Below are 12,669 nucleotides of genomic sequence, written 5' to 3' on the forward strand. Positions count from 1 at the left end.
CTATTTCATCATCAAGTCGATGAATGAGGACAGCAAAGCTGATGTACATCACACAAAAATGTAAAGTCAAGATTAGACATGACCTCTGCAGCCAAGCGAGCCTCATTATCAAATGAATTTTGTATTGTGTTTTGAATCACAATCAAAAGCTGCTTAGTTTGACAGCTTACATTAGAGAAGGTAGCTAAGTACTTTCTAATGACCATCAAGTAGGGGCCAGATCATTACACACATTACTTCTCTCCATTTGTCATACAATGGACTCACACTACAAATACTGCTAGAAACTTTTTTTTATATTAAAGTATCTTGCCCTCTTTGGTATGAGCGCATACAGAGCAGTCTCTCTTCTTAATGGTGCAGAGTATTGCGTGTGCTTATATGGACGGAATGTTTGCGTCCCTCCAAAATTCACGTGTGGAAACCTAATCCCCAATGTGATGGTATTTGGATGTGGGGCCTTTGTGAGGTGGATCAGGTCATGAGGGTGGAAACCTGATGAATGGGACAAGTGTCCTTATGAAAGAGACCCCCAGAGAGCTCCCTCACCCCTTCTGCTATGTGAGGACCCAGAGAGAAGACTGTCTGTGAACCAGGAAGCAAGCTCTCACCAGACGCCAAATCTGCCGGTGCCTTGACTTCGGACTGCTCAACCCCCAAATTTGTGAAGATAAATTTCTGTTCCTTATAAGCCACCCAGTCTACGGTATTCTCTTACAGCAGCCCGAATAGACTAAGATACCATGAGAAGGATGTATCATTATTTGTCTAGCTAGTCCTGCACTGAGAAACATCTGTGTGATTTCCAGTGAACACCTTTGAATACAGAATGTGTACTTGTGACCTATGTATGAAGAATAAACTCCCAGAAGAGGTGATGCTCAAAGAGCAGGTGCATTACACATTTTCATAGATATTTCCAAGTTAGCCTTCAACAAATACTGCCCCATCTCCTGCTGATCTACACCCACCTTCACCAATGATGAGTACAACTTTGTGCCAATATGCTACAAAAATCAGCATGGCATTGTTTTAATTTGCATTTCTTTAATTAGGAATGAAATGGAGCATTTCTTCATGTGTCTACTGAGGATTACATTTCTTTTTTCTGTTTCTGTAATGTCTATTCATATTCTTTGTCTATTTTCCTCTTGGTCTTATCTTTTCTCCCTTTTGTATTTATGCATCTCTTTGAATATTAAGGGGGTTTCCACCCCTCCTGTCAACCAAGACCTCTATATCCAGCAAAACTGTCCTTCAAAAGTGAAGGAGAAATCGAGACATTCCCAGATAAATAAAAGCTGAGGGAGTTCAGTGACCATCTGAGGGGCCGTCTTGTGGGCAATGTCTATGTGAAATTCTGGCATGAGGAGGATGCAGCTCAGGGAGTGGCTGAACTCGATAACCATTGGTTCAACAGCCAGACTGTTCATGCCAAGCTGTCTCCTGTCACTGACTTCTGGGAGCCATGCTGTCGGCAGATGGGGGAAGGTATCTATGGTGGCTTCTGCAATTTCGTGCACTGTAACCCATCTCCTGGAACCTCTAGCAGCAGCTCCAAGGGTAGGGACCCAGGCACAGGTGCCTCAGGACCAGCCTTCCAAGACTTTTCTTACCTTAAGGTCCTTATACCCAGAGCTGAACCTAATCCTATGCCTCAATAACAATGTCTCAAACATTTTGTACCCTAAGACTAGCCCTGAGCTCCATCCCAAGACCAGCACCTAAGCCCAAATTTTAAAAAACCCTTTTAAGGTTTTCTATCTCTTTATTGATATTTCTATTTTGTTCACACATTGTTTTCTTGACTTTCTTCAAATATCCCTTTGGTTCTTGAAGTATCTTTAAGTTGGTTGTTTTAAAGTCTTTGTCTAGTAGATCTGCCTCTAGGTCTTTTTCAGGGATGGTTTCTGTTGATTTTTAATGTTTTCCCTTTGAATAGGCTATACTTTTCTGTTTCTTTGTATGCCTTGTGATTTTTTTGTTGAAAATTGGACATTTGATTCAAATAATGTGATAACTCTGGAAATCATATTCTGCCCCCTTCTCCAGAGTTTGCCACTTTTAATTATTATTTTTGTTTGTTGTTTTTCTTTTTTAAGCAACTGCAGGCTGTCTCTGTGCCAGGGATCTGCCTGAGGTATAAACTTAAGGTCCTCTCAGGTCTCTCCTGAGCCTTCACCTTTCCCTGTGCATGTGTGGTCACTTTCTAACTTTTCTCATTTACGAAGTTGCTTTTTTTTTTTTTTCTCTTTTGCAGTACCTGGGCCTCTCACTGTTGTGGCCTCTGCTGTTGCAGAGCACAGGCTCCGGACGCACAGGCTCAGTGGCCATGGCTCATGGGCCCAGCCACTCTGCGGCATGTGGGATCTTCCCGGACCGGGGCACGAATCCGTGTCCCCTGCATCGGCAGGCGGACTCCCAACCACTGCGCCACCAGGAAGCCCCCAAAGTTGCTTTTTAATATCATAGTCTTTAATGTCTCTGGCGCCCAAGAGGGGAAAAGAGAAAAATGGAAGGGAGGAAAAAGAGGATGTCAGCCCTTCAAATCTCCTGGAAGTAACTTCAGTTGGAGGGAGAGGGGCTTGCAACAATGGGAGGAGATGCAACGACAATGGGTGGCAGCCTCTTTGTCTGCACTTCCATGATCAGAAGCAGCAGTCAGCTATGGGGCACAGAACCCTGATATCTGGAGGACACAGTCTTTTTTTTCTCATCCTGGTTCTCACACGCTGCATGCAGGCTTCTCCTGGAATATGTGTTCTGCTGCCTGCCATGGGGCTGGGAGTGGGGGATGGGCCACTGCAATAGCCCTAAGAGTTGAACTTGACTGAAATTAACAGTAATTTACTGTTCAACCTTTTCCTGGAATTCGCATGCCTTCAATAGACTCCAGAGTTCCAAAATAGTCACATCAGGCAGATTCTGCCAGTGCAATTGTTGTCCAGGTGGGGAGACAGATTCCTGGTGCTCCCCACTCTCCCATCTTCTCAGAATCCTTTCTATTAATTTTATTTTGATTAAATTTACATGAACATATTTGGAAGATTACACTAGTTATACAAAGCTTATTATGAAAATTAGCACCTCTACCCCCATACCTTCCATGAATTGTTGCTTCCCAGAAGCAACTAGTTTCAAACAACTTTAGTTAATTCACGTGGTATTTACTTCCACATTTCTGAGTAACATTCTTATAATGCTGTTTATTGATTTTTCAGTTCTAGATATTACCTGTTGATCTCCCACTATGGAAAATGAGGATTTAGCTCTTTTTTAACCCCTGGCCTGCCCCATCACACTTTTCATTCTTCTGTCTTCCCAATATAGTTACATTATAATTTAGTCAGGTCACTATTCTGTGTTTACATTTTTTGTGAGTTTGTAAATGCCAGTTCCAGCTGAGACATAAAGTAAACTTTGATTGCTTTACCTTTTCCTACCTAGTGTCTTGTTTTCTCTGGAATTAATACTTGCTTTATTTTCCTATTATTTTACTTTTCGGCAAACTCAACTTCAAACTCTCTCCCAGTTGTGTAAATCCCTTATTATGTTCAAACACATTTTGTGTTCTATAGATTTAATATTCTCATGGAACAACATTCTGAGTTCTCTGATCTGTTTAAGTCAGTCCTTTTTGCCCTCTGCACTTGGCACACAGCTGTTGTTCTTGGAATTCCTTTCTCCATCATTTTGGGGATTTCCTTCTCCTTTTCCTTGTATTGAATCCCTTGCTTCCTGGATCTTCTGTTTTCCCAAAGTTTCTGAGAAAGGGTGGGTGGGAGACAATTTTTTAAACTTGAATATCTAAAAATGTCTCTATTCTACATTAAAATTTGATTGATGGTTTCTCTTGGGTATAAAATGCTATATTTAAAATAGTTTAATAGAATTTTGAAAACACTATTGTATTTTGTCATACAAACTTGCTTTTGAGGATTATGAAGTCATTCTGATTCTAAATGTTTATATGTGACATATTTTTTCTTCCTTTCCAGAATCTTGGGAGATTTTCTCTTTGATGTTCACTATTCTGAAATTTCGTGATATGCATTGGAGATGGTCTATTTTAATCCATTGTGCTACAAACTTGAAAAGCCCTTTAATCTAGACTCTCATGAGCTTCCTATCTAGGGAATTTTCTTCTATTAGTTATTTGATTATTTTTGCCCCTTCTCATTGATCATCATCTCCTGGTATTCATGCTCTTGTTTAGTCCCTCCAAAACTGAAAGGCATGACTTGTGTGACCTGCTGGATATTGTAGAAGTGATGAGGGATGATATCCAAAGCCAGTCATGAAAGACATTTCAGCCTTTTCCTTGGTATCTTGGATCACTTGCTTAGTGAAAACCAGCTGTCATCTCAAGAAGACACTCAAGCTACCCTATGGAGAAGCTCACATGGTGAGGAACTGAAATCTTCAACCAACAAGGACCACAAACTTGCCTATCCTATCAGGGAGTCAGATTCTCCAGCTATAGTCAAACCTTAAGAAAACTACAGCCCTAGGCAATATCCCCACGAGAAACCCAGAGCTAGAACCATTCAGCTCCTGAACTCCTGGCCACATAAACTAGGCTGTTCTCATTCATGGGATAAAGTTTGAAAAGTCTCTATGTTAGACATCTATCGTTTCACTTGTTCAGCATTTCTTCTTCTGATGAAAGAATATCTCTTCTCCTCTGGGGAACCATCTTTGTGGGTTGCAGGGCTTTCTCCTTCCCCTGACTCCAGCTCAAAGGATGATTCAGACCTGATCAATGAGACTCATTTCCAGGACTTTGCTGGAACTATCACATAGTGAGTGATTACTCAACCCACAGAAGGTAAAAGCTTGGAGCTGCTGGTATCCACCCCAAACTGTGTGGAGAGAGCCTGCTCGAAAATGAAGTCAATAGAACAAAGCAGAGCCAGTAGAAAGGTAGTGTCTTGATGAACTGCTGGAGGCATGGAATCTAGCCAGTACTAATGTTATATCACCTCTTGAGCCTCCCAGTTACCTGAACCAATACATTTCTTATTGTTTAAAAAAAAAATAGGAGATCTATGTCTTTGAAGTGCTGTATCTGCCTCTTTCCTGCCTCACTTGTTAGGTGTTTTTTTTTTTTTTTTTATCATAACTGATGTTTACTTTTAACAAACATTTTTCTGCATCTATCAAAATTATTATATGAGTTTGGCTTGTAATTATTAACATGATGAATTATATTGATTGATTTTGTAATGTTAGTTTTCAACCATGGACAATTTTACAAGAGACATTTTTGCTTGTCAGAAATGGGGGTGGTGGTGCTACTCGTATGTAGTGACTACAGGCCAATGATGCTGCTAAACGTTCTACAATGAACAGGTTGGTTCCCCACAACAAAGAATTATCCAGCTCCAAGTGGCAATAGTGCCCAGGCTGAAAAACTCTGGGTTAAATCAATCTCACATTACTAGTATAACCCAAATTGTTTGATATATTTATTTGATATATGCAGCTGGGTCCAGATTGCTTTTATTTTGTGCAGGACTTTTGCATCTGTATTTCCTGAGTGAGACGGGCCTGTAATTTTCTTTTTCCAACTATGTTTATCTTACTTGGATATCAAGCTTTTGTTAGTCCCACAAAATAAGATGGAGAGTATATACTCTTCCTGTTTTTCAGACGTATCTGTAAGATTGCAATTATTCATTCCTTAGATGTTAGGTAGAACTCACCAGTGACATCCACAGTTTGGAGTCTCTTCTGTGGAAAGATTTTAAACTGCTGATTCAATTTATTTTATAGTTCTATGATTGTTCAGAATTTCTATTTTTCTTTAAGTAAGCTATATTTTTCTAGGAATTTAGTTCGTATAATTTTCAAATGTAGTGAAAAGTATTTTCATAGTATCACTTTATTATTTTTATAATGTCTACAGAATATGCAACGATGCGCCCTTTTTAATTTATAATATTTGTTATGTATGCTTTTATCTTTTGTTCTTGATTGGCCTAGCTAGAGGCTTATTATCTTTATTAATCTTTCCAAAGATTAATCTTTCCACTTCTAAGTTTTTAACTCTTCTCTTTGGCATGTTTGTTTTCTATTTCATTAATTCCCGCTCTGATTCTTATTCTTTCTCCCTTCTACTTTCATTGTGTTACCTTGCCATTCTTTTCCTGACTTCTTGAGATGGATGGTCTATTTCTGTTGTCTGTTGTTTCTTTAAGTTTTCATTCACTCGTTTCCTTGTACACCTGATTATTTCTTTTATCAAAGACTCGTAGACTGTATGTAAAAATTATTTTGAGGAACAGTTTTACTCCTAGAATGATGCTATCCTCCTATACAATGGATCTTTGCTTGTTGATCCTGTCAAGGACCACCTTAATCCAAGTTAAAGACTTGAGATACCCTAACCTCCAGATAATGGGAAGGAGGGCTGCAAGCTGGTGCCAGAGCTGAGTTATTTCTGGTTTATTCTACCCTGAAGACACAGTGAGGAGTGCTTTAAGCAGAGCTCCTGATAACTTCTGATAAGCTCTTGGCTCTGACTTTTGTCCCCTTCTCCTGACTTCATGAGGCAACTAGGAGTTCAGGTTGTCTTTATAGCTGTTTACCCAGGTATATTATCTCAAGGCAAACATGGCTTAAAGTGGCTTGTCTTAACTCTCTGGGTTGTCCTTGTCTCCCAACAATTCTTTAGTATTTGTCAAATTCTTTGATGTTTCTAAGATAGTTTTTAAAAATATTATCTTACTTCTTCAGCTGTTCTCAGCAGGAGGGTAGGTTGGAGACGTCTACTTCATCATCAGAGGGGAAGTCTTACCATATAACTCTTATACCTTTTGATTTGTAAGCCTTGTGAATGCCTCATCTATATAAAAAACTTTTAAAAATAGAGATTGCCACTTCTGGTGTCCTGTTTTGCATGCAAGGAGCTTGGAAATTGACGCTCAATCCTAACAACAAACCAATCCTTGTTGGATACATTAGAGAGGTGAGGGCACAGGGCAAACCACTGCCCACAGATTAGAAGGACAGACAAGTGAATACAGGGAGTCTCTGCTTACCGGAATAGAGACTCATGAATGGAAACATAATGAGACCCAACGCTGGGGTAGGAAAACATGAACTGTAACGAACAAATTGCTAGAGTCTCAGTGCAGACAAGTTTGAGGGTTAAAAAATCCGGGGGGGCTCAGTCATGGGGTGATCCCACACTTTTGTAAATTTTACTTCCAGGAGCTTGACCAGGTTTTCATAGTAAATATCAGAGAAAAAGAATATAGGTCAGAAACTCTGACCTACAGAAAGAAAGGAAGTGCACTGAAGAAGAAATAAGTGAAAGTAAAATAAAAACTTACATTTTTCTCATTCTTAATTGAACTAACAGATAACACTTTGTTCAAAATAAAATTATATATAGTATGTATAATGTATATGTTACTCATATATGCTTAAACATAAATGAAATGAGTAATAGCAATGATACAGGGGATGGGAAGGAGAAAATAGCGCTATTTTTTATAACATGTTTTGTTATAACATGGTTCTCATACTACCTGTGAAGCAGTATAGTGTTATTTAAAAGTGGAATTGGATTAATTGTAAATGTATATTGCAAACTCTAGGGCAACAACTACAAAAAAGCATGCACACAAAAAAGGGTGTGCTAAAAAGGGAGAGAAAATAATATAAAATGCTCAATTAAAAGCACAGAAGGCAGAAAATGAATAGAAGATAAAAATAGGGGAAAAGAACAAAGGCAACAAATAGAAAATAGTAACAAATATGACAGATATTAATCCAACTATAGCAATATTCACTTTGAACATTAATGATATAAATGCATCAATTAAAAGACAGAGATTGTCAGAGTGGATCAAAAAATATGAATCTATGTTGTTTGGACAACTATATGTTGTCCAAAAGAAACCCATTTAAAATACAAAGATACATACAAATTAATAATAAATGGATGGAGAAAAATATACCTTGCTAACACTAATCAAAAGAGAACAGGAGTAGCTATATTACATTCAGAGAGAGCATACTTCAAAGCAAGGAAAGTTATCAGGGATAGAGAAGTGCATTACATAATGATAAAGGGGTCAACTCTCCAAGAACAATAACAATCCTTAATGTGCCTGCACCTAAAAACAGAGTAACAAATGATGTAAGGCAAAAATTAATAGAATGGCAAAGAGAAATGGGAGAATCCACTGTCATAGTTGAAGATTTTGATACCCCTCTATCAGAAATGGACAGAACCAGTAGGCAGAAAATCAGTAGGACACAGTTGAACTCAACACCACCATCAAGCAACTGGATATAATGGACATCCATAGAGTACTTTATCCAACAACAGAATACACATTCTTCTCAAGCTCACATGGAACATTCACCAAGGTAGACCATATACTGCACCATAAAGCACAACTTAACAAACTGAAAAGAATAGAAATCATATAATGTTTTGTCTACTCTCAAACCACAACGGAATTAAACTAGAAATCAATAACAGAAAGATAACCGGAAAATCCCCAATTACGTAGAGAATAAACAACACACTTTTAAATAGCACGAGTCAAAGAAGAAATCTCAAGGGAAATTTTAAAATATTTTGAACTCAATGAAAATGAAAACCCAGATATCAAAATTTGTGTGATGCAGTGAAAGCACTGCTTTGAGGGAAATTTATAGTATTGAATGCACATATTAGAAAGAATAAAAAATGCTAAATAAATGGAAAACTTGAATTCATTTCTAGAACAATATAAATAGTAATAATTGATTCATGAAGAAAATTTTTTAAATAAATAAATAAGCCAATGAGACTAAAAGAAGGTGAATCAGTAACAAAAGCCTCCTTCTCTCAAAAGATACCAGGCCCAAATGGCTTTATAAGGAAGCTTTGTTCCAAAGAACAGAAAATATACAATTTGTTTCAGACAATAGAAAGAGAAGAAAGGGACTTCTCTGGTGGTCCAGTGGTTAAGACTCTGGGCTTCCATTGCAGGGGCCATGGGTTCCATCCCTGGTTGGGAAATTAAGATCCCACATACAGCAGGGTGTGGCCAAGCACATTAGTCAGATTTTGCTGTGATAGTGCTGTGCAACGAATAACACCTCAAATTCCAGTGATTTACAGTTATTTCTTACTCATTTGTCTACGGTCACTATATACCATATAGTTCTATCAGTCAATATAGAAAACATATTTAATGAAATCCAACACTCACTCCTGGTAAAACAGACAAACAAACCAGACCTCATAGCAAACTAATATTAGAAAGTAATATGAAAAGAGACAGCTTTCAAAAACCTATAGCAATCATTATATCTAATATGGAAGCTATAGGTTTGCTGGTAAACCAGACAAATCATGACTGTCCACTGCAATGAACTCTATGCAAATTGTCCTAGTTGTCTTTACCGTGGTAGATTTGAAGGTGGGAAGATAAGGAATTCTTTGACTAATGGCTTTTATTTTCTCCAAGAAGCAACAGGCAAAGTCATCAGCTGTAAGTGGCGGGGTAGGAAGAAGTTGTCAGGGGTTTGGTGAGAGGGGAAGGTAATTAACTAATCATTTTCTAGAGTGAGGGAACAAACCTATTTGGGTACCATCCAAGGATTTCCAGGAAGAGTTAAACGCCTACCGTGTTTGTGGTCATGAACATAAAGAGAAATTTGTGAGTCAGAGTTTGTGAATTTTCTCAACCAATTTTCAGCTGCTCAGGGGTAAGCTCAGTGAAATTGTTGGATTTAAGCAAGTTTGGGATTTTGCCAGACAAGTAACACTAAGTCCCAAGGAAGCTGACAGTGCTTGAAAGGTACAACGTTGATGGAATCTAAGCTAGGTACAGAGGAATGGGAAGACAAAAGAAGAATGATAGTGGAAAAGTGATGGGCTCAGTGGATTGGCAGTCGAAGACTCCTTGAGGGGATATGAAAGTAGGTGCACTTTGGCCTAGAAGGTTGTGGTGAGGGTGTGAGACTTGTAGTTGAATTTCAGAGGTGCTGTAGTTGCCGGTGTTGAATAGGAATGGGGTGACCATAGGGGTGAGGGTGGTGGCTGAGTTGGAGTTGGCGCCAAGAGGGGCAGGGAATGGGGAGATCAGCGTGTTAGATGTGGTACCACATGGATGTTAAAGCCTCTTAGAATGAGGGCAGGAATGAGAAACAGTGAGCCAGGAATTAGAGTCTTCAGTGAATGAGGGGAAGAGCCGGGAGGTCAGCAGACGGACCACGATGGCAGACAATATTGGTGAGATGGATTCAGTGCCGCAGGAGATGGGATTTTGAAGGAAGGAATAAAAAGGCTTGGGAATGTCAGTGGAGAGCAAGGAAAACACCCACCCCAGTTTTAGACCAGTGGAAACCTGCCTCCACCTGAGAGGGCTGCAGGGGACAGGCAGAATTCTAGGAGGGCCTGAAGGGACAAAGAGGTTGAAAACATAGTGGAGCTTGCTAAAGGTGGGTTTCAGGTGATGGAGGTCCAATGCACGGGCTTGGGAAAGAAGGAACAGAAGAGGATTGGATAAAACTGGGCCCAGGAGGGCTTCCCTGGTGGCGCAGTGGTTGGGAGTCCGCCTGCCGATGCAGGGGACTCGGGTTCGTGCCCCGGTCCGGGAAGATCCCACATACCGCGGAGCGGCTGGGGCCGTGATCCATGGCCACTGAGCCTGCGCGTCCGGAGCCTGTGCTCCGCAACGGGAGAGGCGACAACAGTGAGAGGCCCCGCGTACCGCAAAAAAAAAACAAAAAAAAAAAAACTCTCTTGATTCCTTGGCTTGGGGATTTGGAGGCCTGAGGTGATAAGGTCTTTATCAACATAAATGAAGGTAGATGGTGGAAGTTGAGCTGGTTTGGGGGGGATGATCCCCTCCAGTGGGTCCAGAGGGAGACAGTAGGGAGGAAGGGAAACTTCTTGGAGGTGGTGTGGGTCACAGGCTCACAGCCCAGACCACCTCTTCAGCTGCGGTGGCTTCAGAGGGCAGCAGCCTCAGGGGCAAAAGCGTCTGGGCTGGCTGCTTTGAACATCCCAGGCAGAGATAAGCTCCAGAGGAGATGGTTTAACCAGCAAGTGGTGTCCTGTCCTCTTATCCCTGCTCATAAACAATAGATTCCAGGCATGCTGCTTGCTTGGGATGGGCCCAGAGGAGCAATCTTGGTGGGTCACATAAATAACAGTTCCAAGGAGCCCCCTTAGGCCAAAGCTGGGGAGGAAACGCACTTAGAAATGGTGGCTGCTGGCCCTCCCTAGGTCCTGAAGACAGGCGGAGAGGTTTCTCTTTGCACACCGTTCTTGGAGACTCCCCTGTGTCCCGTGAGGGACCATCCTAGGAACGTTTGGCATCACTGCCCTCCCAGCAACCCTGTGAGGCAGGGGTGTGTCTCTACTTGGCCTATGCAAGAAACTTGCCCAGTGTCCCATAGAAAGTGGCAGAGCTCAGAACCCGTGCTCCTTGCACTGCTCCTCCCTGCCTCTCATTCAATTCTTCGAGCATTTATGGGGCACCTACCATGGCAGTCACTCAGCTAGAAGTCAGGACACCCTGTCCACAGGAGGACAGTTTCACAGCCCTGGTTGTGCACCAGATCACCTTTAAAACCCTCCACCCTCAGATCTGACTTCACAGGTTGAGGGGTGGAGCCCAAGAATCTACATTTTTACTTGAATGATACTTGGAAATCACAGCACCGCTTCCCATTTATGTGGGGGCCTCTCGGGCCACCTTGGGGGGTGGAGGAGACTGGTTTCCCTTTCTAGGCAGGCAAGAAAAGCGGAGTGGCCTGGCTGTGATCTCTTGCAGCTGGCTTCAGCCTTAAGCAGGAGGGAAAGAGGCAGCCACCCCCCATCTCCTCCAAGGTGCCTGGAATTCCACAGTCAGATTTATTCCTTTGGGTTAGGTTTTATCTCCAGCTAAAATGGTCATCTCTTTGTTGGGGTTGCGGGGAGCACGTCAGCTATTACCAGTTGAATATGGGTGAGTTTGTTGAATCAGCGCACTGGGAGAGTAAACAACAAGAAAAACAAATCCTCAGTCAGGACCAATTGTGCCAGCTCACAGCCCAGACAAGTAACAGCGAGAACACCAGACTGGGACCCACCCTTGGGAGCACCTAGAGGAAAAGTGGGGAGAAAAGAGGAATAGGCTCAAAACCCAGGGGACTGCGTTGGAGTCTCAGGGGAGGGCCCTGTGGCAACTGGAGACCCACTGGCGCACACAGGAAATCCAGAGGGTTAGAACAAGGATGGTTCAACCCCCGGACTGGCTACTGGGGCAGGTGATGGGAGTCCTGAGGAGGGGGTCCCAGGGGAGGGCATTGTGGACAAAGCTCTCCCCTTGGCCTGGGAGTGCCAGGGAAGGCTTCCCGAAGGCCTTCTGAAGGCAACTTGAAAGAAGACTCTGATTCAGTGGCGGGTGGCTGGGAGAGGAAGGGCACGAGCAGAGGGCCAGCGAGGGCACAGCAAGTCTGTGCAGAGGTCCCTCCATCTGGGGGAGGGGGCCGCCTAGAGGTGAGGCCGGGCCTAGCCGCTGTCTGAATTCTTCGCTAGCTGCACTCCCTTCTGCCGCTTCAGAGGTGGCAGGAAAAGCGGGCGGAGGGCAGAAGTGCTGAATCACTGGACTCTGCAAACCTGGGGCACTGCCCTAGCCGGGCCCTCCCTGACCCTCCGAGAAGTCTGCCCCG

The sequence above is a fragment of the Aethalodelphis obliquidens genome, unplaced genomic scaffold, assembly GCF_003676395.1.
Source record: "Aethalodelphis obliquidens isolate GAN/ISIS:26980383/991018 unplaced genomic scaffold, ASM367639v1 scaffold12, whole genome shotgun sequence".
Taxonomy (NCBI): Eukaryota; Metazoa; Chordata; class Mammalia; order Artiodactyla; family Delphinidae; genus Aethalodelphis; species Aethalodelphis obliquidens.